Here is a 26,048-nt window from a genome sequence, read left to right as displayed (position 1 = left end):
ATTCTCATTCAGCTGTGTTTTATATTGCAAGCAGCACTGAGTTTCTAACATTCAGGAATTGAAATGGGGTTTAAACAAAGAACATCCCTGGGTGGGCTTGAACCACCATCCTTTCAGATAACAGCCAAACACGCTGACCGATTGCACCACAGAGACACTCACTTAGGATCTTCTCCTCAAGAGTCTATGCAGCAACTTCCCAGTTGTGTCACCGTTTGAATGGAGTCCCTTTCAGGCTTTTACCTGAATTTATCTTATACCTGAATTAAACCACTCCCACAGCTGCCTGTCTGCTTTGTTTGGGCGGTTTCAATGGTCTTGGAAGGTAATTAGTAGCGATGGGATTCAAACCGACCCCTCTAAGAGACCGCAGAATGAATGCAGCACCTTGGACCGCTTGGCCAAACTACCACCTCCACAGCAGTAATGACACCCATGTCACATTATGAGAAACCTGGATGCTGTGTCCAAAGGTTTGGAGGAGAGAATGGCAGAAAGATGTCTTTGAAGCCTTTTGGACACACAACCAGTCAGCGTGAAATATCAGAGTGTTAGACGAGACTGAGTGACCCTGCAGGATAATGTGGAGCGGTAATTGAGGGATCAGAGTGTTGGAGAGCAGAACTCTTTCACTGTTTGGTTCTGAGCTGATCATTAATAATCAATCAATGAATGATCAATAATGTGTTTACATCTGACTCACTTGTGATTTTGGAAATTCTTTGAAGCAGCTTCAAAGGAGGAGTTTCATTCTGAGTATTGTGACATCATCAGGTGATGTATCAAAGGCAGCAGCTCTTCAGACTCACATCACAATAAGTTTTGTGTCTTATTTGGCTCCATTTGGTGGAAGCTGTGAACAGCAGGATTCAGGGGGAAGTGACCTCACAGTAAACATTGGAACTAAACACAGGAAGTAAGCTACAGGAAAGTAGATCCCCATATGTTCCTTTTGGCAACGGTCTGTTCCCCTGAGGTTAGTCTGCGCTGTGCAGAGTGCCCCCGACGTGCCCGGGGTCCTTTGGGTGCTCCACCTGTTCCAGGCCTCGTTGGCGTAGTAGGCAGCGCGTCAGTCTCATAATCTGAAGGTTGTGAGTTTGAGCCTCACACGGGGCACAGCTTTAGTTAATAATGAGTAGTTAGTGGTTTAAACCTCAAATCCTTGAACACTGTCTGGTTAACATGTTTCGGTGATATTAGACTTCTATGGACCTTTTCACTGCTCCGCATAGACAAGTATAAAGAATCACTTAACAGCTGTCATCTCACTATTTTCCAGTTTCAAGGCACAACAGCAGCATCCAGCTTCTCTGTCAGAGAGTTGTGAACTTCTGTCTCTGTATCTACAGATCAATTCATTTCTCTCCACTTCAGAGCACCAGAAGTCAGCTCAGTCAGCTGATCAGCTGTGAGAGCTGGATGCTCCTGAATCAGCAGGAGACATTTTACAGCAAGTCAACATCCTGTTTTCTACTTTTGGACTGAAACGGACAGGACAGTGATTTTTCATCGGAAATGTCTTGCGGGCTGACCCACACAGAGGAAGGCAAAGAGCATCTTAAAATATTCAGACCGTCCACTTCATACCATCCTAGTGGATCAGAGAAACCACAGCGGTGGACTGTTCATCTATTTACCATGTAGGACGGAAAACATAATTATTAACCTTTTAATTGTTTGTTGTTTTTTTTTTAATATTGTTCAAAATAAACTGAAATAAAATCAAATGGTGATGTGTGTCCATCTAAAATAATGGGAAATAGTGATGTGAAATGTGATGTGAAGAAATTAAATGGATCATCAGAAAAACACTTCCTGCTGCACCACAGAGTATGTGAGCGTTTACCAAAAGTGCAAACAGATGATCTGACCCTGACGTGAGTTGAACACGCAACCTTCTGATCTGGAGTCAGACGCGCTACCATTGCGCCACAGAGTCTCTCAGAAGTGCACCACTGTAGGAGTTGAAACGCAGCAAAACATATTAAATGACCAAAATAAAGATTTGAAGAAGGAAATACACATAACAGTCTGTGTTTTTTGTCAATTTTTTTGAGGATTTTTTGCAGTTCCTCATCAGAGACTGGCAGCTGGACACACATGTCAGGATGGCTCAGTGGTCTTTTGGAGCCCACTGAGAGACGTGCTGTGTTCAATCCACTTTCTCTTATCCAGCATACATCGACCAACAATGACTGCTAGAGTCAAATATCTTAACATCAGTTTGAACCAACATGAAACTAGCTGAGGTTTAAATAGTGTAACTACAGCTGCTGGTCATTAAGTCTCTGTGGGGCAATGAGCCAGTGTGTTTGGCTGCTAACTGAAAGGATGGTGGACAGGAACCTGCAGAGAGATGCTGTGGTTGTGAGTTCAAGCCTCAGCTGGAGCATCTGGCAGTCTGTGGATTACTCCTGGAATGAACTTAATAAACTTTGCACCAGAGTGTAGCAAAAAAAAAAAAAAAAAATCTGTGATGTGTGCACGTTGTTAATGAAGCTCCAAAGACAATCATGGCCATGCCAGATAACTTTGAGTTCTGCCAACAGAAAAAAGAACCAAACTGAGCGAGGAGCCAAATGTTTGTTGGATCAGGAATCCTGAAATGTCTCTCTTTTGTGCAGTCAGGATGTCCAAGCAATCTCAGACTGTCCCTGTTTTACCAGCAGCTCTACAAGTTAATTGGTCTTTTTCTTTTGTCCTCAGTAAAATAAACTGCATTTAAAAGCTTCACAAAGTGAACAAGCTTCCAATGACAACTGTCCCAAGTAAAGTCTCCATATTGTTCAACTTTTGCCCAAATGATTTAATTTGAATCTGTGATAACAACCTTTTCAAAAGAAAAGCTGTTATACACACTACATGAGATTTTCAGCAGCACTGATTAACAGGAAAACATTGAGAACTCTGTCTGTCATATCTATAATATTGATCATTGTAACCTACAGCTGATGAAAACCCAGAAGTACTTTTTTTCTACAACATCTGACTTTAGCAACAAGGAGCTGCTGGGAGACATGAAGACTGTGCAGTTAAGTGACTGGTCAGAGAGAGTGCTGTGTCCTTTTAATGAAACTTATATGAATTTAACTCAACAACCTTAAACTTTATCAATGAGACACTGAACCCAGGATCTCCTGTTTACTAGATGTCTGTGATGTCACAAAGGTTCTAATGACATCACAGAGATCAAAGACAAAGAATTAGTTTACTTTGATTCATTTAAAGTGTGGATAATGTTCGGTCATGTTCGGTCAATCCAGCCACTTGTGAGTTCCCATAACCAGTTTCATTAAAAAAGGACTGTGAGTTTGAACCTTATACAGTGGTGGTATAGTGGTTAGCATAGCTGCCTGCTAAGCAGTTGATCTGATTGATATGAGTTCCAGCCAATGATCAATCGCCTTCTGCTAAAAACAGCAACAACCACAAAATTTCTGTTTCTCTTGTCCAGATACTGCAGGTAAACGCTGTAATACAGGAAGTGATGGTTTTCATCAGTTTGTTTCAGTGATGAGCAGGAACTCCATTGAGAGTGAACCACTGCTGGGGTTTGAACGCAGGATGTCCTGTTTACAAGACAGACACTTTAATCAGCTTAGCATCAGTACTGCCAGTTTCTCTGCAGTTGTTCTCTGAAACCGTCTGTATCTGTATCATAGAACAAGTAAAAACAAATGGGAAAATAACAGTCAGTAACATTTATGTTTTCATTTCAACATTTCTGAAGCACTGATTTACAGGAAAACATAATTTATCTCAGAATGGGGATCAAATCCATGACTGTGATGTTACTAGCACCACGCTCTAACCAGCTGAGCTAACCTAACTTTTGAGACGTCGAGGATAATTCTAATTCTACATGCTACATTCTACATGCAAAGCGAGTGCTCTACCATTTGAGCAGTCTGAAAGTGGCCTTACAGTAAAGACTGCCTGATAGCCTGCCTGAAGTGTGGGTGGTCAAAAGTTGACCAAAACAACTTTGTCCCCAAACACATCTTACAGCAGTCGAGAAAAGAAAAGCAGTTTCTGTCAGAAGCGGGATTTGAATTCACACCTCCAGGAGAGACTGCGACCTCAGACCGCTCGGCCAGCTCCAACAATCTATCAACGCTCCCACCAATATAAATCAGCACCCCTGAATACTGATTCTGTGATGTCACAAAGGTTCTAATGACATCAAAGCCTGTTACCGGCTCAAATCCACAGCTGTTTTTGCTGGATAGTATCTGGTTTGATTTCACCTCTTCCACAAAACTTAAGGATGCTCAACAGAGAGACATAAAGACTGTAACAGTTAACTGACTGGTCAGAGAGAGTGGTGTGTCTTTTTAACAGAACTTACATGAGATTAACTCAACAGCCTTACATTTTATCAATGAGGCACTGCTGGGATTTGAACCCAGGCTCTCCTGTTTACTAGACAGGCGCTTTGACCAACTAAGCCACAGCACCACTCTGATGTACAGCGATGTATTTTGGATCTGAAAATACCCCCAACATACGTGGCTGACCATCGTGACTTTTCTTTAGCATATAATTAACTGTCACATTAATGTCCTGAATGTGCTGTGTGTAAATAATGAGGTTCATCAAAAAAAAAAAAAACAAACGCCACAAATGTTCCATCAGTAACCATCAAAGGAGATGCTGATTCTGTCACAAAGGTTCTAATGACATCAAAGGGATCAAAGACTCCTCCCACTTTTTTGTCATGACCTCCACAGTCCACATGGCTCGTTGGTCTAGGGGTATGATTCTCGCTTAGGGTGCGAGAGGTCCCGGGTTCAAATCCTGGACGAGCCCATCTGTTGCCTTTCAGTCAATAGGGGTGCTAACTGTTACACTATGGAGCTGTGTGAGGTTTGCTGTCTGGTTATTAGTTGCAGTATCTTGGCAACTGAAGCAAGAGCAATGGTAGTTTTGTGGCTCATGCTGTGCTGAGGAGAAGGGATATTGGTGATTAACTGCTTTTCACAGGAGACAAACTTTGGTAGGAGTCATGATGGTCAACCACTTATTATATTTTCAGATCCGCTGTACATCTTGGTACTTCTTTGTACTACTTTTGTGGTGCTGAGCTCACCATTTGAAGCAAACATGAGAGAGTGTGACGTATGCATCTGTGTTGCATGGGGGATCAATGATTCTGGTTTCATACCGGAGCTGCTCTCTGCTCTGATTACACTGATTAACATCAGCTGAGGTCCAATCAGAACCTGAGTCCAGATGGAGCGTTCAGGTTCGGTCTGCCTTTTCTTTAAATTGCTTTTAATTATTTTGTTTTATTTTTATTGTGCATGTTTTAAAAAGTACTGAGACTTCCACCTGCAGTCTACCAGCTTCATTGGTTGGAAAATCAAGTCAAAGTGTGTGTAGTGGGTTTGAATCTTGCCTGTCCATGTTGGTCCTTCTTGAACATTCTCTAAATATCCTTGAAACCTGTTTAAGGTTAATTCAAAGTTGGATGGACTGTATCTACCGCTGAGCTGCACCACCTTCCTCAGTGTGTGTTCGTTGAGGGCTTGTTGGTCTCGAGGTATTATTTAGATTGAACGGCTCAATTAAATTAAAAACTCTCTTTCAAGAGAAAACAAGCAGAACTGTCACAGAAAATCCACCAGAAATGGGGCCATTCAGCCGAAATAGCTCAGTTGGGAGAGCGTTAGACTGAAGATCTAAAGGTCCCTGGTTCAATCCTGGGTTTTGGCATCAGAGGTGGTACCTGAGTGAGGTTCAAGCTCTGTTTTTTTTTTACCTACATTTCCAATATTCTCCCTCCTCTTTCAACCACAGCATGAAATATTGTGAGGGTGTGAGGCTCGTCATGTCTCTGTGGCGCAATCGGTCAGCGCGTTCGGCTGTTAACTGAAAGGATGGTGGTTCGAGCCCACCCAGGGACGATCTTTATTTAATTCACTGGTATTATCGTTCACACATGGAAGACCAGAGGATTTTTAAGTTGATGCTCAGTTATCTCCATCTAGTGGACAGATGGGAGAAGTTGATTGCTGAAAAGAGGAAGTGACTTTTCCTCAGATCAAACTGTTGAAGGAGAACGAGCAGCTTCTTCCTCACTGACTCACTCAACCTCTGTCTCCTGGGTTTGGATTTAGGTCTGGGTCTGGGTCTGGGTCTAAGACCAGGTGGGCCTGCTCAGAGTCTCTGTGTTGGATGTGAGCTGCTGAAATCTCTGAACACCATGAGTAACTGCAGTGAAAATACAAATATGCACTGAACTATGTACTCCTTCTGGTACAGCTTCAACTTTGGTTGAGGAGGTGAAACCAAGCAAAGATCCAGATAGCAGATATCAGGTCCATCCACAGCTAATGATCAGCTGAAAGCTAAAGGAAACAGTGAAAGTTCCATACACAACAACAGTCCTGCTTCTGTTTACCAAAAGGCTCCAAAGCCCACTCAGGGACCTGCTGTGTTTAGTTCACTTGTTGCTGTATCGCCGACAAAGAGCTAAAGTGTTGTGGAGAATGTGGGCATCGATCCCACTACCTCTCACATGCTAAGGGAGCGCTGTACCATTTGAGCTAATTCCCCTGTACTGGCATGCAAGCTAAGCTTTGGGAAAAGGCCCCTTTAACAACCTCTGTGTTCACCATCAACAGGTTTCAAAGATATTGTTTCTTTCTGTCTCTTGATGGGCTAATTTTTCAGCAAATTTTTGGGCTATTGTTGCAGCTTTTATCGTCAGAATGGCCGAGCGGTCTAAGGCGCTGCGTTCAGGTCGCAGTCTCTTCTGGAGGCGTGGGTTCAAATCCCACTTCTGACAGAAACCACTTTCATTTCACCTCTACTGCAGCAAGGTGTGTTGTTTGAGGACAAAGTTGTTTTGGTCTACTCTTGACCGCCCAAACTTTTAAAAGACCAAAATTCCTTTGACTTTATTGCTACTCCGTCCTTCGAAAATGGAAACAATGGAAACAATTGGAAACAACAACACATGCAAACAGAGAAAGGTGCTGGGTTGAGGTTCCAGTATCAAGGGAGACATCGTTGATGCCACAAAACCATCTCCAGTGCGAATACGGTGGATATGTGGGCAGAACTGACTCTCAGTCAGCTTGGGTGGTTTGGTGGTAGAGCTCACACCTGCCAAATGGGAGGCCTGGGTTCAATTGCCAACATCCAACATATGTAAAAATTGTCATGTTCACCTCACACACTAAAGGTCTCTGGATAGAAGCTGTTAGGAAACAACTTGTTTATCCACAGAGGAAGTGAAGTCACACACCACGTGATGTTTCTCTTTCCTTTCCTCCCTACATTACCTCGTCTGTGCAAGTATTGTATGCTGCTTTTCGAGTGTCTTCTTTTGACACCATGAAAAAAATCCATGAGGCCGTGTAGACAGCAAAAAGGCAGCCTAGAAACTTGGAGAGCACCAGCATTGATCCCAACATAATTTTAACACAGAGCCTTCAGATGTGCAGTCAGTCTTCCTGGAATTCAGATATTTTTTAAAAAGGTAGCTTATATGTCAGACAAATTTGCAGCACGCTTGCTGTGCATTTGCAGTGTGTTACATTTTCTTTCCCTTCACCTTTTCGATGCATTTTGCAGTGTGGTGTTGGTTTTTCACTGCAATTTGCAGTGCATTCACAGTGATTTTTATTTTTTTTTTTCACTGCATGTTGCAGTGCATTTGCAGTGAACTTTTGCACTGCTTTTGCCATGGCAGACGATCTGTGATGTCAGATGATCTATGATGTCAGAAGTTCTGTGAATTCAGATGATTAAAAAGACATTTTATCCTGAATTGAACCCTTAATTCTGGATCTGATTCATTTGACTTTGTCTGTTGTTTCTGCATCGTTGTTCAGTCAGACCAACAGCCGGCTGCCATCCACAGTTCATCACTTTTATTTTCTCAACATGTCTCAACATGTCTCTGTGGTGCAATCGGTCAGCGTGTTCGGCTGTTATCTGAAAGGATGTCCTTTGTTTAAACCCCTTTGTGGACAGGATCTCTGCCTGTCTTGTGGAAGACTGGGATTTCAATTCCTGAATGTTAGAAACTCAGTGCTGCTTGCAATATGAAACACAGCTGCTCTACATGAACAGTGATACAACAGTGGTCCCCTCCTGTCTGTAAACTCATCACTCTGCTGGATGAGGCCGAAGAAAATTACCGACTACCGACTCAAATTAAATCAGATTTATTCATACACAGATACACAAATACACAGAACAGTCTGTCTTTTCTGGACATGTTTGGTGTGTAGCACAACACAACTACACAGCTCAGCTACTTGTTGACTGACAAAAACAACAGCAAGCCATATCTGAGGCTCTAACTCAGATATGCTACAGTTATTCCTTTCTGCATAAATGCTTCTCTTTGGGGTTGTCCTGCTCAGAAATTCAGTAAAAAATGATGATGATTTGCTATTTTAAATAGATTTCTTCAGATCAGCTGCAACAACACAACCCTGATCCCTAATCACTGCAGTTAACAGTCCTCTCATCATATGCTAATGGTCCTCATGAATTTAAGAGGATCGTTGTCTGTTCCTAATGGACTAAATGTGTTCTTCATTACAAACCATTACCAAGACCATTGAAACCGCCTGAACAAAGTAGGCAGGCAGCTGTGGGAGTGGTTTCATTCAGGTATAAGATAAATTCAGGTAAAAGCCTGAAAGGGAGTCCATTGGACACGACTGGGAAGTTAATGCAAAGACTCTTGAGGAGAAGATCCCAAGTGAGGTAAAAATTAAAGCTTAATGTGACTTAATCAATTCAATTGGTCTCTTTTTCCACTTTCTGTCTTAATTGACAAAAACAACAGTAATTCTTGGAGCCATGTTTTCTTCAGATCTAACTCGGATCACTCCAATCAGAGACACTGATGAAGTCTTTGTGCATAAGTGCTTCTCTTTGGGGTTGTCCTGGTTGGAAATTGGACAAAAAAAATGAGGAATGCAATTCCTTCTTTTCTTCAATCACCAGGACAACAAGTTTTATCAATTAATCAATTGGGGGCAAAGAAAGTAGTCTGAAAGTCACAAATGTTACCTTAACTTGAGCACTGACTTGACTGTTGAATTCAGTAAGTGCTACTTGTTGGAGCAGTGCTGACTGACAAAGACAACAACTTCTTCTTAGAATGCAACAATGATCATTTCAAATAAAAAGACTGAAGACTTCCTTTTGTACATGTGCTTCTCTTTGGGGTTGTCCTGAATGGAATTTGGGCAAAAATTAATACATTTCGTCAGATCAGCTAAATTAGTGCATTTGTCACCAACGTTTCCCCAACTGAAGCACAGACTTCTGTTCTGAGAGCAGTAAGTGCTATTTTTGGGGTAGTGTTGGTGATTTCAGAAGTCAATCACAAGTCAGCAAGTTTTATCAATTATATGGAGGGTGGAGGGTTAAGAAAGTAGTTAGAAAGTCACAAATGTTACCTTAAAGGGCATATTGCAGGTTAAGGACCACATTGAATCAATGTTTAAAAAAATAATATAGGAAATGTTTTGATAAAGTGTCTCATACTGATAATATCCGTATATTTGCTGCACACAAACAGGACTGACGGTCTTTGGTCCCTCAGCTGGAAAGTGAAGGAGCTAAAATGTCCACAGCAGAAGTCTTGCGGGGTTTTGTCACCGACAGACTCGCCGCCGCCTCCCGGGAGATCTTAGGAGCCGTGGACAGAATGGTAGCCGGATATGAGGAGGAGGCTTCGGGCTTCAGGCAGGAGATCGACCGGCAGAGGAGCCAGCTGGAGCTGCTGCAGCCCCGAGTCCTGATCCACAAAACGGGTCGGTTGTTTTTATGAGTGAGAAAGGCTGAGGACTGTATTTGGCAGATGTAGAATGAAGCAGCTGGAGGAATAACTGTGTTCATATTGTAGCTAATAAAGAGGATTCATTATTGAATCGTTTCCTCCAGATGTTCAGCAGCTGATGGTGAAAAAAGAGGTTCCTACTGAGTTCACCTCCAGTCCGGATCCGGAGGATTCAGAGAGTCCAGTCCTTAAACAGGAACAGGAGGAGGACCAGGTACCAGGACTGGAGGAGACCAGGAACCCTGTGAGGCTGTTTCAGGTGAAGAGTGAGGATGAAGAAATGAATGAACCGGCCAGGAGCTGTGATCCACAGAGTCCTCTTCAACCAGATCCAGATCCAGAGGAAGAGGCCTCAGACTCCTCTGATACTGAAATCAGTGAGAATGATTCTAATGAAACCAGAGTGGCCCAGTCAGATGTGAAAATAGATGAAGGTGATGTAAATGTTAGAAGATGTGACAGCAGTGAAAAACCATTCAGCTGCCCTGAGTGTGGGAAAACGTCTAAAAAAAAGTGGGATCTGAAGAGTCACAAGGTAGTCCACACAGGAGAGAGACCCTTCAGCTGTGATGTTTGTGGGAAAAATTTTTTGCAGAAGGCCCATCTTAGATTGCACATGGTAGTAATTTTGTGGCAAAAGATTTAAGCGACAGGATATTCTAAAACTACACAAGGTAGTCCACACAGGAGAGAGACCCTTCAGCTGTGATGTTTGTGGGAAAAATTTTTTGCAGAAGGCCCATCTTAGATTGCACATGGTAGTAATTTTGTGGCAAAAGATTTAAGCGACAGGATATTCTAAAACTACACATGGCAGTCCACACAGAAGAGGAACCCTTCAGCTGTGATGTTTGTGGGAAAACATTTAAACTAATGGAAAACCTTAAAAAACACATGGTAGTCCACACAGAAGAGAGACCCTTCAGCTGTGATGTTTGTGGGAAAACATTAAAAAAAAAGTGGGATCTGAAGAGTCACAAGGTAGTCCACACAGGGGAGAGACTGTTCTGCTGTGATGTTTGTGGGAAATTTTTTTTGCAGAAGGCCCATCTTAGGTCTCACATGGTAGTCCACACAGAAGAGAGACCCTTCAGCTGTGATGTTTGTGGGAAAAGGTTTAAACTACAGAACGCCCTTAAATCACACATGGTAATCCACACAGAAGAGAAACCCTTCAGCTGTGATGTTTGTGGGAAAAGGTTTAAACAACAGAACGTCCTTAAATCACACATGGTAGTCCACACAGAAGAGAGACCCTTCAGCTGTGATGTTTGTGGGAAAAGGTTTAAACTACAGAACGCCCTTAAATCACACATGGTAATCCACACAGAAGAGAAACCCTTCAGCTGTGATGTTTGTGGGAAAAGGTTTAAACAACAGAACGTCCTTAAATCACACATGGTAGTCCACACAGAAGAGAAACCCTTCAGCTGTGATATTTGTGGGAAAAGGTTTAAACAACAGAACGTCCTTAAATCACACATGGTAGTCCACACAGAAGAGAAACCCTTCAGCTGTGATATTTGTGGGAAAAGGTTTAAACAACAGAACGTCCTTAAATCACACATGGTAGTCCACACAGAAGAGAGACCCTTCAGCTGTGATGTTTGTGGGAAAAGGTTTAAAGTACAGACAATCCTTAAAGCACACATGGTAGTCCACACAGAAGAGAAACCCTTCAGCTGTGATATTTGTGGCAAAACATTTAAACTAAGGCTAAACCTGAAATTTCACATGGAGGTCCATATAGAGGGGAAACCGTTTGGTTGTGACAAATGTTAAGAAGAGAAAGACCGAAGCAGGTGACTGCAGGATCTTTGCTGGTTGACCAAAAGTAAACTGTAACATGTTTGCTAATTTGTTTTTACTTTTGCTTTGTTGTTTTTTGTCCTCACTCATTTGTGTTTGAGTCAGTGACATATATACCAGAAAAAAAGGTTTTGTCAAAGAATTTCAATAAAACGCATAAAAAATTTTGACTTTTGTTCTGCTAATTCATCTTTATAGAAACATGTGTTTTTGTTTTTTGTTTTTTTTATTTGCAATCAGAAATTATGTGACAATTTGTTGTATTATGCCTAAAATATGCTGTGATATGAAAATAATATAAACTGAAAATGGATTAAACCTGTAAGTTACTCACTTTATCAAAGTCATTTATCAGAACTAAACGGTGATCCATTGTAGTTTTGTGAAAATGAGCATTGAGCATTATTTTCTAAATCATCGCTCAAAGTGAGACCTATGCTGTCGGTCTATCAACATATTTTCTACTTATTGTGACATACTTTGCTATAAAGTTCTCCCAATATTTGTCACTCTGTGATGCTGTTTTCTATGTATTCCATGAATGTTTTCAGATTTTATCTTTAATAACAGACTCTGGCTGGCAGAAATGAGATCCACAGGTCACAGTAAGGTCACAGGGATGCTTTGGTACCGAAGAGAGCTCATAAAAATATCACTTGAGCAGAAAACAGGAACCAAAGGAATGTCAAAAAAAAAAATCTGCATCAGTGAAACATTCATTCATACGTGAGGACATCAAGTATATTGTGACACCCATGAATATGTGCTCACACTATACAGTTTAATTGTTTCAGTTTTGATGTGTTTAATGTGACAGCAGAGCCGTTTTTCAGTTAATTTTGGATATTTGAAGTCAATCCCTGGTTTTCGCAACAAGGGGGCATCACCTCTGTAGTCAGTCGGTTTGATGAGGCTGCTATTCAACTCTCACCATCAGTGCAACACATTGCCTGTTGCCTGTCTCATCATTTTTCCGTTCTTTGGAGAACAGATTTAATCTGTCTACAAACCTGAAGCCAGGGTCTGTTCCATGAACACGACATGCTGATGTTCACACAGTTGTGCTGTCCTTTTCCTCGACTTTGGTTTCACCAGAACCATGAAATATTGTTTGAGAGTTTGTGAGGTTGGATGCTGCACGCTGACTGGTTGTGTGTCCAGGATGCTTCAAGGACATATTTCTATTCTCTCCTCCTATCCTTTGGACGCAGCTTTGAGGAGACACAAAATGTGAGACATGTGGCATTAGTGCAGTGAAGCTAGCAGATGTATGTGGTTGTGTAGCCGAGCGGTCCAAGACGCTGGATTCTCCAGTGGCCACCGTCACTTTGAGTCACCAAAGTGGAAAAGATCCTTCTCGACGACAGTGTTGTGCTTTGCCTACATCTGAGCTAAAGATAGAAATAAAATAATCTAAATCGGCTTTTATTTTGAAATGCTTGTGTGGTGCGACAGCTCCTGTTCTTTCTGTAGCTCAAAGCGTTAAGGAGTTCAAACACAGCAAAACATATTAAACGATAAAAATAAAGATTTGAACAAGGAATGAAAATCTGAACAACAATGCAGAAACCTTTAACTTGTTGTTTCTCCGTCTTGTACAGCACACAGTGGAAATGACTTCTCATTATTGCTTCCATGGCCTGGAAGTGGAACTTTGTGAGACTGACACGCTGCCTGCTGCACCAACGAGCCCTGGAGCCCAGAGTAAGTAAAAGAGTGACAAGGAGGAGAGCTGTCAGTGTTTCAGTATAAACATACAGCCCTGACCACTGTGGTATCCAGGCAGAGCTGACTGCTGCTTTTCATGGTGAGCAGTGACCATTGCATTGGCCGGGAATTGAACCCGGGCCTCTCCATGGGAGGTGAGAATTCTACCACTGAACCACCAATGCTGACTGCACAGCCAAACCCACCTCCAATATGATGGCAATGCAGAGTCACACTTGTCACATGGAAGTACTTCAAATTCAAACAACCACCTGTCTGTCAGGATGCCAGAGTGGTCTAAGGCGCCAGACTCAAGGTAAACTCCTTCCTTCACTGAAGGGCATTCTGGTCTCTGAATGGAGACGTGGGTTCGAATCTCACACTCCTGACAAAGAAAGCCTTTTGCAAAATTTGTGATCCAAACTCTTCCAAAGTGGATGAAAAATCTGTATAAAATGTGAATTTGACTTTTTCACAATAAAGGAGTTAAGACTGAAAACACTACAGCCTGTGGCTCCCTGTGGTAGGACAGCAGTTGTTGGACTAAAGATAACTCAGCTGTTACTGAATCATCTGTAGCTCAGTCAGTGGAGCATCAGAAAGGAGCAGCTGTTCTACTCAGAGTCTCTCCCAGATGTCTGAGCTCCTCAGAAACCTGTCTAACGTAGCTGAGTTAGATGCTAATCATGTCTATTGAATGTTGTTGAAGAACACATGCAAACAGAGAAAAGACAAGTGTAGAGTTCTTACCTGATCTCTGGGTCTGGTCAAGGTGCTGGGTTGATGTTCCAGTATCAGGGGAGACATTGTTGATGGTGCAAAACCAAACGGTGGATGTGTGGGCAGAACTGATGCTGTCAGCTTCAGTCTCTGGATAGAAACTGTTAGGAAACAACTTCATTCTCTGTTTGTTTTTCCACAGAGGAAGTGAAGTCACACACCACATGATGTTTCTCTTTCCTGCTCCTCGTTAATATAGTGGACAGTATCTCTGCCTGTCACACAGAAGACTTCAAACCTTCAAACTACTGATGCAACGATATGAAATTTTTCCCCAATACTGTTATCAATATCTGTTAAAAACATTTTCCCTGACCAGGAATCGAACCTTGGCCACGGCGGTGAGAGCGCCAAATCCTAGCCACTAGACCTAGCCACGTCTACCGCTGGGTGCATGTTATTCACATGTTCAAATTCAAATAATACAATAAATTCAACTCCCAGCACTTCCTTGTTGCTCAGGTCAGATGTTGTAGAAACAAACTACTTTGGGGTTTTCACAGCTGTAGGTTACACCTGTGAGAAAGCTCAAAGCTGTGTCCAAAGGTTTGGAGGAGTGAATGGCAGAAAGATGTCTTTGAAGCCATTTGGACACACAACCAGTCAGTGTGAAGCATTCAACCTCACAATATTTCATGTGGTTGTGGTTGAAAGACGAGGCAGAATATTGGAAATGTAACTTTGGGTCTAAAAAAAAACTGCTTATCGCCCAACGTGGGGCTCGAACCCACGACCCTGAGATTAAGAGTCTCATGCTCTACCGACTGAGCTAGCCGGGCTGCTAGAAACTCAAAACATCCTCCAAAAAAAATCGCCAAAAATCATTTCAAAATAAAAGCCGGTTTAGATTATTTTATTTGTATCTTTAGCTCAGATGTAGCAAAGCGCAACAATGCTGTCGATAAGAATCTTTCCCATTTAGGTTACTTGAAGTGATGGTGGCCACTGATGCAACACTCCGTTTATAACAGTTTTACATTTAATTAAATACTTCACTGCAAAAATGACACACATATGACATTATGGGAAATCTCAAAACTGTTTGGAGGAGAAAATGGAAGAAAGATGTGTTTGACAGCCTTTTGGACACACAACCAGTCAGCGTGACGCATCCAACCTCACAATATTTCATGGTGTGGTTGAAAGAGGAGGGAGAATATTGGAAATGCAGGTCAAAAAAACATGAGTTTGAACCTCACTCAGGTACCACCTCTGATGCCGAAACCCGGGATTGAACAAGGGACCTTTAGATCTTCAGTGTAACGCTCTCCCAGCTGAGCTATTTCGGCTGGCTGAGCCACTAATGCTGGATGTTCTGTTCACCATCCACTTCTCCAAAGTCCCACAGTGAAGGCCCTGGTCTGATCATTCTGTTCTTCAAACTGTTACCAAGCCCACAGAAACTTCCTGCTGAAGGGGGACAACACATTTATTCAACAAACTGGAAAAAAGTCCAGAGTCACAATTAATTATCCAACGTGTTTGTTGACTTGATTCACTTGGATTCAGTAAATGCTGCTTGTTGGGGCAGCGTTAACTGACAAAGACAATAAAGAAGTAAAGAATCAATGTCTTCTAACTCAGATCACATCAGTCAGAGACACTATTGATTCCTTTCTGCATGAGTGTTTCTCTTTGGGGTTGTCCTGTTTGCAATTTGGACAGAATGTTTTATTTATTTCTATTTATTTTTTAAAATCAGCCAAAGTCATGAATTTGTCATAAACATTTCCCGAACATGATTCATGATGATTCATGATTCACGCTGCTGTGTCCTGGTATGAAGCACAGTGGTTCTGTCAATGTGTCCTTTCTTTCTTCTTACCTTATGTTACCTTAACTGTTAAATTCAGGAATAGCTACTTTTTGTTTTTTTACTTTTTTATTTATTTCCACCGTTATCTACAGTCATGCTAATTCTCAACTGTACATATATTCTTACTGGCTTCTTTTGTAAATATATTCATACATTTTATTTTTTACTTCATCTTTTATCTTTCTTATTTTATAATTATATTTTGTACCACAGAGTTGTCTTTAAAGTTTGTTATACGTTGTGTATGATGGCAATAAAAACATTCTAATTCTAACTCTAATTCTTTGAGGTTGCTCTGGTGGAAATTTGACCCGTTTTTAATGATTTCTTGAGATCAGCTAAATCGATGAATTTGTCATCAACATTTCTGCAACTGAAGAACAGACTTGTGTTTTCAGAGCAGTAAGTGCTATTTGTTGGGGCAGAGTTTGTGATTTCAAATGTTTTTCATTCCTTCCAAGGATTAACCAGGACAGAGAGTTTATTTAACAATTTGGTGGAAAAAAGTTCTGGTTGGAATAAAAACAACAACAAAGATGGCCATTTTGAAAAGATTTGTTCAGATCAGCTGCAGCAACATTAATCACCAGAGTTAGCTGTCCTCTCACCATATGCTAACGGTCCTCATGAATTTAAGAGGATCGTTGTCTTCCTGATGGACTAAATGTGTTCTTCATTACAAACCATTACCAAGACCATTGAAACCGCCCAAACTAAGTAGACAGGCAGCTGTGGGAGTGGTTTCATTCAGGTATAAGATAAATTCAGGTAAAAGCCTGAAAGGGAGTCCATTGGAACTGCAACACAACAAGGAAGTGGCTGCAAAGGCTCTTTGGAGGAGATCATGTGAGGTAAAAATTTGAGCTCAATCTGACTTCTGTTCTCTTTGCTCTCTTTTCCCCTTTCAGGGTTAATTCACAAAAACGACATTAATTTTTGGAGCCATGTTTTCTTCAGATCTAACTCGGATCACTCCAATCAGAGGCATTGATGAAGTCTTTGTGCATAAGTGCTTCTCTTTGGGGTTGTCCTGGATGGAATTAAAGTTTTGATAGATGTCTTTAAAACAACTAAATTTGTCATGAACATTTCCCGAACTGAAGCACAGACTTGTATTCTGAGAGCAATAAGTGCTATTAGTTGGGGTAATGTTGGTGATTTCAAAAGCCAATCACAAGCAGATGAGGTTCTATCAATTTTTGGGTGGTGGGGGTTAAAAAAGTAATTTGAAAGTCACAAATGTTACCTTAACTTGAGCACTGACTTGGCTGTTGAATTCAGTAAGTGCTACTTGTTGGGGCAGTGCTGACTGACAACGACATCTTAGAATACAATACTGACCATTTCAATTAGAAACACTGATGCCTTTTGTATCAGTGCTTCTCTTTGGGGTTGTCCTGGATGGAATAAAAAAAACAGTCTTTTCAGATCAGTTGAATGAGTCATCAATATTTCCCGAACTGAAGCACCAACTTGTATTCTGAGAGCAGTAAGTGCTATTAGTTGGGGTAATGTTGGTGATTTCAGAAGTCAATCACAAGGACAGCAGGTTCTATCAATTTTGGGGTGGTGGGAGTTAAGAAAGTAATTGATGATTCAACAACATCTTCTCTTTGGGGTTGTCCTGGTTGGAATATTGAGGAAAAATTTGTTAGCAGGATTAGTTGTGTAATGTATTCATTTGTCATCAGCATTTCCCCAACTGAAGCACAGACTTGTGTTCTGAGAGCAGTAAGTGCTATTATTTGGGGTAATGTTGGTGATTTCAGAAGTTTTCCTTCCTTTACCCATTTCCCATTAGACTCAGACAATCTAACTCAGACCACCTCAATCAGAAACGCTGATGAATTCTTTGTGCAAAAGTGCTTCTCTTTGGGGTTGTCCTGGTTAGAACTTCAACAAAATGATCAAGATTCCCATTTTGAACAGATTTCTCCTGGTCAATTGAAACAACACTACCCTCATCACTAATCACCAGAGTTAGGTCAGAATGAAAGCTTAATGTGACTTAGCCAATTCAATGGGACATTGATGACTATTTTCTCCATGAATGTTTCTATTCTCTTTGCTCTCTTTTTCCTCTTTCATTGTTAAATGGCAAAAACAACAATAAGTCTTGGAGCCATGTTTTCTTCAGATCTAACTCAGATCACTCCAATCAGAGACACTGATGAAGTCTTTGTGCATAAGTGCTTCTCTTTGGGGTTGTCCTGGTTGGAATTTGGACAAAAAAGATGAGGAATGTCATTCCTTCTTTTCTTCAATCACCAGGACAGCAGATATTATCAGTGATATGGGGGGTGAGGGTTGAGGAAGTAATTGAAAGTCACAAATGTTACCTTAACTTGAGCACTAGCTTGACTGTTGAATTCAGTAAGTGCTACTTGTTGGGGCAGTGCTGACTGACAAAAACAACTTAGAATGCATCACTGATCATTTCAGTTTCAAGACTGATGACGTCCTTTTGTACAAGTGCTTCTCTTTGCAGTTGACCTATGAGCAGAGTGGCGCAGCGGAAGCGTGCTGGGCCTATAACCCAGAGGTCGATGGATCGAAACCATCCTCTGCTAATGGCTTTTTAGCAACAGCTAGCTGTTCATGATCCAATGTTCGTCGTTTCCTGTAAATCAGTGCTGCTTGAAAAACTCCTGACATTTTCCACTATCCAAAGTTTGTTGGATTTGAAGATGACATCATTACAATAGTAAAAATGCCATACTGAAGCTGCACTAGCTGAAGAGGGAAGATCTTCAGTACAGTATTAACCTTGCTTGTTTTAACTCCCAGCAGTTTTCCTTAGCAGTGGAAGTAAAGCAAATTTCAAATGTTGTTTTAGTGCCGAGTACCCAGTCTGCCTCCTTCGAACTATTCACTGCTTTTTTTCCAAAGCTTAGCTTGCATGCCAGCCCAGGGGAATTAGCTCAAATAGTAGAGCGCTCGCTTAGCATGTGAGAGGTTGTGGGGCTCATCTGCATAGCAGTGAAAATTTGTTCCAGTTTTGTTGTTGCTTCTGTCGGCAGAACTCAAAGGTATCTGGCATGACTACGTTTGTTTTGAGCTTCATTAACAGTGTGTACAGTGGAGGTCATGCGAAAAAGTGGGAGGAGTCTTGGTGGCAAATTTTTTTTCAACAAGATACCAACTTTCTTCCAAAAGCTCAATCAGCTGCTCCAGGTGAGGCTTGAACTCACAACCTCGGCATCACTCTGCAGGTTACTGTCATATAAGCACCGCGCGCTAACCGATTGCGCCACTGGCGCCTGTGATGTGTCCCTCCTGACTCCTAACTCTTCCACCCGAAATGGTTCAGTTGGGAGAATGTTGGACTGAAAATCTAAAGGTCCCTGTAAACAGCCCTTTTTTATGTGGACATGCACAGAGCCTGCTGAGGAAAGCCTGGGTGGACAAACCAAGTTGATAACCGCCATCGTGATACTCGTTATCTCTGGTTGGAGCTTTCGACTTTCGACTCAGCTTTCGAGCCAGCTCACCCAAACAAAGCCCGGCTCTGTTCGTAAGATACTCCTCTGCTCTCATCGTAAAAATTGTCTAAGTTTTAGGCAAGATAAGTTGTGGAGATGCCGGGGATTGAACCCGGGGCCTCATACATGCAAAGCATGCGCTCTCCCACTGAGCTACATCCCCTGCATGGTGTGGTAGCTTTAGCAGTTTTTTTCCCAGACTATAGGAAGAAGAGGAGACAGCGATACAGAAGAAACAGGTTGCCATCCTACAGAAGATCACCAAACTGCTTGTACAACCATCAAATTCCCCAGCCGTCAGCCCCCATGTTCTGATCTTTATTTGCACGTGCACAGTGTGATTATATATATTTTTATTTTGGCAGGTGACCGATTGTCTGCTAGTTTGTTCTCACGACTTTGGTAGCTGTGAAAGTATCTCCAGGAGTAAAATGATTAAATCACAACCTTGTTTTAATTGACAATTTCTATATTACATCAGAGGCCCTTTGTGGTGCATATACTTATCTTTATTTGCATTTGTATCTGTATACACACTGAAATCCTCCACAAACTGAAGGACTCTCCACCTGGAGCAGAGGACCAGAGACCAACAACACAACAGTCTGTGATCTGACTTCATTCATTTTAACATTAGAAAAAAGCTGCAGATGATTATTTAAATTTCTGTGTTTATATTCAACAATGTATTTGAATTAAAGTTGATATCTTTCTATAATAATCCATCATGGACTGCTGGACACTTTCATATCAGTAAATCCACCGTGTTTTAAAGACGTTCAGAGTGTTTCAGATTTTCTGACATGATACAGAGTCCCAGAGAGAGAAGAGTCCCGACACTCCCTGATCTCGCCGCGGGGTGGTCACGTGGTTCACGTCAGCCCGCTGAGCTGACCGGAAGAGAGCTACAACGGAGTCCTGTGGGTGTGCGGCCATTTTGTTTACTTCTATCACTCTGGTTAATAACATATTACAGAAAAACGCACGCGCTCTCCCCGTCAGGGAATCGAACCCCGGTCTTCCGCGTGACAGGCGGAGATACTGTCCACTATACTAACGAGGAGCTGCGAAGAGACTTTTAGTGTGATGTAAACATGACAACCACTACACTACAGAAACTGCATGCACTCATTCATTTGAAGCGAACTTGAGAGAGTGACGTATGAATCTGTGTCGCGTGGGAGATCAATGAAAGGCAGGAAATGCCTTTGATCTCCAGTGACGTCACACAGTCTCGTTGTGGAGTTGTGCATCAGTGAAACATTCATTCATTCACGACATCACGTATATTGTTGGAATAGAAAATCTTATTTTTTCTGTGTGTGCTCCTGAGAAAGAGGCTCAAATCCAAACCCAGGAGACAGAAGTTGAGTGAGTCAGTGAGGAAGAAGCTGCTCGTTCTCCTTCAACAGTTTGATCTGAGGAAAAGTCACTTCCTCTTTTCAGGAATCAACTTCTCCTCTTTTCAGGAATCAACTTCTACCATCTGTCCACTAGATGGAGATAACTGAGCATCAACTGAGAACTGAGTTCTTCATCATCTGGAAACAAACAGCATTGTTTTCTTCAGCTGGAGCTCTTTGTTCAAATCTACATTGAGATTCAGAGCCAAATGTTTTTCCTTTCCTGGATTTACTTCATCATTTCAGTCACTCTGTGGATTCAGCTGACAAATGCAAAATACAACCAACATTTAAACGATGACGTGTTGAAACAAAACTTTATTGATTCAGTCTGGTCAGCAGAATATAACCTGATGAAATCAGCAACATTAAACTGATGTTTCTACATGAATGCATCACTGATTGTAAAACCATAAACTGAACATGAACACTCTGTACACTCAGCGTTACACACATGAAGACAACATCATGTGTTTAAGGTGATGTTGAGCTGAACAGGACTTGTATTGAACACACAGAGGGAGTGCACCGTTCCTGGAGATACTGCAATACCAGGTCGATGCGTGGAGTGGACGGAGCAAGCCCCTATTCCATCTCCCTGTTCCAGAAATCTATTTAATATATGGTCCCCGGGTAGGGGACGTGTCAGATATTAAGTTTCATGCAGCATATGTAACACATGAATAAGTTGTTAGATCCTATTCTAATGCACTAATTTCTATGCAAACATCAACAACTTTAAATTTATAAAACTTAGTCTTTACTATAGTTAACTTTAGAATGAGCAAATAGAAGCTGCCCTCGAATATGCACTTCCTTGGCAAGTTAACGTTCCGCGAGGTCCTGGACTCTGGACTCTGGTCTTCACAGCGTCCAGCAGTCCCTGTAGCTCGTTGGTCCGCTGATGTCACAATACTCACAGAATGAAACATCTGCTTCGAATCGGGGCTCCATTGATGCTGTCTTTCTAGAGTTTTGGTGCACGCACTTAACTCCGGGTGAAACTACTCCGAGTTGATCAAGCTAAATCAAATCTGCTGTTCTGGGACGGAAAACTCAGAGTTCAGGGCCAGACTCAGTCTGTTGAACCTGCTTTGTGAAACGGACCCTACTTCTGAAAAGTAAAATCAATGTGTGTGAAAAAGAGTGTGAGAGGATTGATGAAATTTAAATAATAATAATAATAATAATAATAATAATAATACACCAGATGGTGTATATGTTTGACTCCAGCTGTCAGTGTCATGATGTTCTGGCTGATCTTATTTCTTCACTCAATTGTGGATTGATCGGGAAAAGCACGAAGCAGGAGGAAGAACTTTTCTCACAGGTCTTTGTTTCCACTCGGCCACATTAATGACGCAGCCAAACCGGAAGCGGCCGGAGCTGCTCCACACCAACGGGACTGACGGTCTTTAGTCCCTCAGCTGGAAAGTGAAGGAGGTAAAATGTCCACAGCAGAAGTCCTGCGGGGTTTTGTCACCGACAGACTCGCCGCCGCCTGCCGGGAGATCTTAGCGGCCGTGGACAGAATGGTAGCCGGATATGAGGAGGAGGCTTCGGGCTTCAGGCAGGAGATCGACCGGCAGAGGAGCCAGCTGGAGCTGCTGCAGCCCCGAGTCCTGATCCACAAAACGGGTCGGTTGTTTTTATGAGTGAGAAAGGCTGAGGACTGTATTTGGCAGATGTAGAATGAAGCAGCTGGAGGAATAACTGTGTTCATATTGTAGCTAATAAAGAGGATTCATTATTGAATCGTTTCCTCCAGATGTTCAGCAGCTGATGGTGAAAAAAGAGGTTCCTACTGAGTTCACCTCCAGTCCGGATCCGGAGGATTCAGAGAGTCCAGTCCTTAAACAGGAACAGGAGGAGGACCAGGTACCAGGACTGGAGGAGACCAGGAACCCTGTGAGGCTGTTTCAGGTGAAGAGTGAGGATGAAGAAATGAATGAACCGGCCAGGAGCTGTGATCCACAGAGTCCTCTTCAACCAGATCCAGATCCAGAGGAAGAGGCCTCAGACTCCTCTGATACTGAAATCAGTGAAGATGATTATCATGAAACCAGAGTGGCCCAGTCAGATGTGAAAATAGATGAAGGTGATGTAAATGGTAGTAGATGTGACAGCAATGAAAAACCCATCAGCTGCTCTGAGTGTGGGAAAACGTTTAAAAAAAAGTTGTGTCTGAAGACTCACATGAAGAAACAGCACATGCAAGTTCACTCAGAAGAGAGACCGTTTGGCTGCTCATTTTGTGGCAAAAGATTTAAGCGACAAGATTATCTTAAATTACACATGAAGGGCCACACAGAGGAGAAACCCTTCAGCTGTCATGTTTGTGGGAAAACGTTTAAAAAAAAGGATTTGAAGACTCACATGAAGACCCACACAGAAGAGACACCATTCAGTTGTGACATTTGTGGGAAAAGATTTAAAGTAAAGGGAAGCCTTAAAAAACACATGGTAGTCCACACAGAAGTGAGACCCTTCAGCTGTGATGTTTGTGGGAAAAAATTTAAACTGAAGGTACAACTAAAAAGACACATGATGATCCATACAGAAGAGAAACCCTTCAGCTGTGATGTTTGTGGGAAAAGCTTTCAACGAAAGGGAATGCTTAAAGCACATTTGGCAGTCCACACAGATGAGAGACCCTTCAGCTGTGATGTATGTGGGAAAAGATTTAAACTAAAGGCAACCCTTAACAGACACATGACGATCCATACAGAAGAGAAACCCTTCAGCTGTGATGTTTATGGGAAAAGATTTAAACCAAAGAAAAGCCTTAAAGTACACATGGGGATCCATACAGAACAGAAACTGTTTGGTTGTGACGACTATAAAGAGAAAGACCGAAGCGGCTGACTGCAGGATCTTTGCTGGTTGACCAAAAGTAAACAAACATTTTTTTTTTTTTTTACTTTTCTTTGCTGTTGCTAACCCTAACCCTATACCAAAAAAAGGTTTTGTAAAAAATTTAAATAAGAGAGGAACAAAAAAGGTTGATTTTTGCTCTACTAACTCTCATCTGTATAGAAACATGTTGTGTTTAGATTTTTCATTGGTATCTGCAATTATGTGACAATTTGTTGTATTATGCCTAAAATCATCACATGGCGTGACATGAAAATAGTATAAACTGAAAATGGATTAAACCTGTAAGTTACTCACTTTATCAAAGTGATTTATCAGAACTAAACTGTGATCCATTATAGTTTTGTGAAAATGAATTAAATGAGTATTATTTTCTAAATCATCGCTCAAAGTGAGACCTATGCCGTCAGTCTTTCAACATATTTTCTACTTATTGTGACATACTTTGCTATAAAGTTCTAAAAATATTTGTCACTCTGTGATACTGTTTTCTATGTATTCCATGAATGTTTTCAGATTTTATCATTCATAAAGGTATAATATTTTCACATGTAGCAGACTCTGGCTGGCAGAAATGAGATCCACAGGTCACAGTAAGGTCACAGGGATGCTCTGGTACCAAAGAGAGCTCATAAAAATATCACTTGACCAGAAAACAGGAACCAAATGAATGTCTAACAGCAACAAACTCCCACCAAACACCAACAAACTTTCTGTGCATCTTTGCGCGCACGTGCTTATCCATTTGAGTGGACCGTTCCTGGAGATGCTGCAATACCAGGTCGATGCGTGGAGTGGACGGAGCAAGCCCCTATTCCATCTCCCTGTTCCAAAAATCTATTTAATATATGGTCCCCGGGTAGGGGACGTATCAGATATTAAACTGAAAACAACCACCGACATGTTATTTTCAGAAAGTTACGTTGTAGAGCAAAGAAAATGTCTCTTCTTGGTCAGCTATAAAACTTCACATATTTGTCCACGCGGAGCAGTGAAATGGTCCATAGACGGTCCATAGATATCATTGAAACATGTTAACCAGAGAGTGTTAAAAGAACTGAGCTTCTAGACCCAACCACTAAATTCTCATTATTAACTAAAGAAGTGCCCCGTGTGAGGCTCGAACTCACGACCTTCAGATTATGAGACTGACGCGCTGCCTACTGCGCCAACAAGGCCTGGAACAGAGGGGCCAACAAAAGGACCCCAGGGCCATTGGGCACACACCGGACAACACAAACAGAGCACAGTGGCACAGAGCCACCAGCTGGGGTTCTGCCTCACAGCGGCGAGGCCGGCTCCCCCCGACCGCACACGCCCGGACGGGGCGAGCCACAGCACGGTGGTTCCAGTATTTTGATGTTGGTTAAAAAGGTACTTTGCATTTTAAACATCACAGTGAAATAGCTGAAAAAGGGAATACTTCTAAAATATAATACTCCTGTTAGCCAGCAGCACTTTCACAAACAGTTCCGGAAATTTCTAATCAAGACGGGGAAACTTACATCAGCCGTGTTGTTTCTCCAACATTTACAACAAGGCACTGCTGGGATTTGAACCTGTTTACTAGACCAGCACTTTAACCAGCTAAGCTACAGCACCAGGAAACTAGATCCCCAGAGCAGGTCAGCTCCAGAACCTTCCTGTTGCTGGATGTATCCTGTGATGTGTGTTGGCAGACTCACTCCACAGGCTCCTGTGATGCAATCGGTCAGCGTGCAGGACATATAAGACAGTAACCTGCAGAGTGATGCCTCAGCTGGAGCAGCTGGCTGACCTTCTGTCAGTCTGTGGATTACTCCTGGAATAAACTTTGCACCAGAGTGCAGCAAAAAAAAAAAAAAAAAAAAAAAAAAATCTGTGTGTCACAAAGGTTCGAATGAGGTCAAAGACTCCTCCCACTTTTTCTCATGACCTCCACCATAGATGCACACTGTTAATGAGGCTCCAAAGACAATCATGGTCGTGCCAGATACCTTTGAGTTCTGCAGACAGAAGAAAGAACCAAACTGGGCGAGGAGCCAAGCAGGCATCCTGAAATTTCTCTCTTTTGTGCAGTCAGGAGCAATCTCAGACTGTCCATGTTTTACCAGCAGCCCTACAAGTGCGTCTGCCTTTTTCTTTGTCCTCAATAAAATAAACTCGTTCATTGATGGGGCAAGCTGGAATTTTCTATAAAGTATTCCACGTAGGAGTTCAAACGAACTTTGAGTTTCTCCCTGAACTCTGAGTTGACTTACTCTGAGTATCTGGTTCCAGAACAGCTGATCTTAGTTGGTTCAATCAACTCTGATTATGTTCAGCTTGAGTTGCACACGTGCACAACCTCTATAAAAGCCATCATCTATGGAGTCCTGTCACCACGA

At 42.0% G+C, this 26,048-nt stretch overlaps 14 non-coding genes and 2 pseudogenes across 14 annotated transcripts; 5 read left to right on the top strand and 11 right to left on the bottom strand.

The window, feature by feature from the left end:
- Positions 1-1,867: 1,867 nt before the first annotated feature.
- On the bottom strand, positions 1,868-1,939 carry trnaw-cca (transfer RNA tryptophan (anticodon CCA)). Its single transcript has one exon. It is a non-coding gene; the product is annotated as a tRNA-Trp (tRNA).
- A 2,445-nt stretch (positions 1,940-4,384) lies between these two features.
- trnat-agu (transfer RNA threonine (anticodon AGU)) lies at positions 4,385-4,458 on the bottom strand. Its single transcript has one exon. It is a non-coding gene; the product is annotated as a tRNA-Thr (tRNA).
- Positions 4,459-4,737: 279 nt separating this feature from the next.
- trnap-agg (transfer RNA proline (anticodon AGG)) lies at positions 4,738-4,809 on the top strand. The gene has a single exon. It is a non-coding gene; the product is annotated as a tRNA-Pro (tRNA).
- An 833-nt stretch (positions 4,810-5,642) lies between these two features.
- trnaf-gaa (transfer RNA phenylalanine (anticodon GAA)) lies at positions 5,643-5,715 on the top strand. Its single transcript has one exon. It is a non-coding gene; the product is annotated as a tRNA-Phe (tRNA).
- A 117-nt stretch (positions 5,716-5,832) lies between these two features.
- On the top strand, positions 5,833-5,906 carry trnan-guu (transfer RNA asparagine (anticodon GUU)). Its single transcript has one exon. It is a non-coding gene; the product is annotated as a tRNA-Asn (tRNA).
- An 801-nt stretch (positions 5,907-6,707) lies between these two features.
- On the top strand, positions 6,708-6,790 carry trnal-cag (transfer RNA leucine (anticodon CAG)). The gene has a single exon. It is a non-coding gene; the product is annotated as a tRNA-Leu (tRNA).
- A 6,652-nt stretch (positions 6,791-13,442) lies between these two features.
- trnag-ccc (transfer RNA glycine (anticodon CCC)) lies at positions 13,443-13,512 on the bottom strand. The gene has a single exon. It is a non-coding gene; the product is annotated as a tRNA-Gly (tRNA).
- Positions 13,513-14,813: 1,301 nt separating this feature from the next.
- trnak-cuu (transfer RNA lysine (anticodon CUU)) lies at positions 14,814-14,886 on the bottom strand. The gene has a single exon. It is a non-coding gene; the product is annotated as a tRNA-Lys (tRNA).
- Positions 14,887-15,323: 437 nt separating this feature from the next.
- Positions 15,324-15,396, bottom strand: trnaf-gaa (transfer RNA phenylalanine (anticodon GAA)). Its single transcript has one exon. It is a non-coding gene; the product is annotated as a tRNA-Phe (tRNA).
- A 3,025-nt stretch (positions 15,397-18,421) lies between these two features.
- Positions 18,422-18,493, top strand: trnai-uau (transfer RNA isoleucine (anticodon UAU)). Its single transcript has one exon. It is a non-coding gene; the product is annotated as a tRNA-Ile (tRNA).
- Positions 18,494-19,089: 596 nt separating this feature from the next.
- trnai-uau (transfer RNA isoleucine (anticodon UAU)) lies at positions 19,090-19,183 on the bottom strand. The gene is made up of 2 exons: positions 19,146-19,183; positions 19,090-19,125 (listed from the first exon to the last, which is right to left on the bottom strand). It is a non-coding gene; the product is annotated as a tRNA-Ile (tRNA).
- Positions 19,184-19,496: 313 nt separating this feature from the next.
- On the bottom strand, positions 19,497-19,568 carry trnaa-ugc (transfer RNA alanine (anticodon UGC)). The gene has a single exon. It is a non-coding gene; the product is annotated as a tRNA-Ala (tRNA).
- Positions 19,569-20,396: 828 nt separating this feature from the next.
- trnad-guc (transfer RNA aspartic acid (anticodon GUC)) lies at positions 20,397-20,468 on the bottom strand. The gene has a single exon. It is a non-coding gene; the product is annotated as a tRNA-Asp (tRNA).
- Positions 20,469-21,326: 858 nt separating this feature from the next.
- LOC115058301 (uncharacterized) lies at positions 21,327-21,500 on the bottom strand (annotated as a pseudogene).
- Positions 21,501-24,426: 2,926 nt separating this feature from the next.
- Positions 24,427-24,604, bottom strand: LOC115058247 (uncharacterized; annotated as a pseudogene).
- Positions 24,605-24,787: 183 nt separating this feature from the next.
- Positions 24,788-24,860, bottom strand: trnam-cau (transfer RNA methionine (anticodon CAU)). The gene has a single exon. It is a non-coding gene; the product is annotated as a tRNA-Met (tRNA).
- Between the last annotated feature and the right edge of the window lie 1,188 nt (positions 24,861-26,048).

This window comes from Echeneis naucrates, chromosome 2 (genome assembly GCF_900963305.1).
Source record: "Echeneis naucrates chromosome 2, fEcheNa1.1, whole genome shotgun sequence".
Classification (NCBI taxonomy): Eukaryota; Metazoa; Chordata; class Actinopteri; order Carangiformes; family Echeneidae; genus Echeneis; species Echeneis naucrates.
The sequence above is the reverse complement of the archived record's forward strand: the minus strand, read 5'-3'. Positions and strand labels throughout refer to the sequence as shown.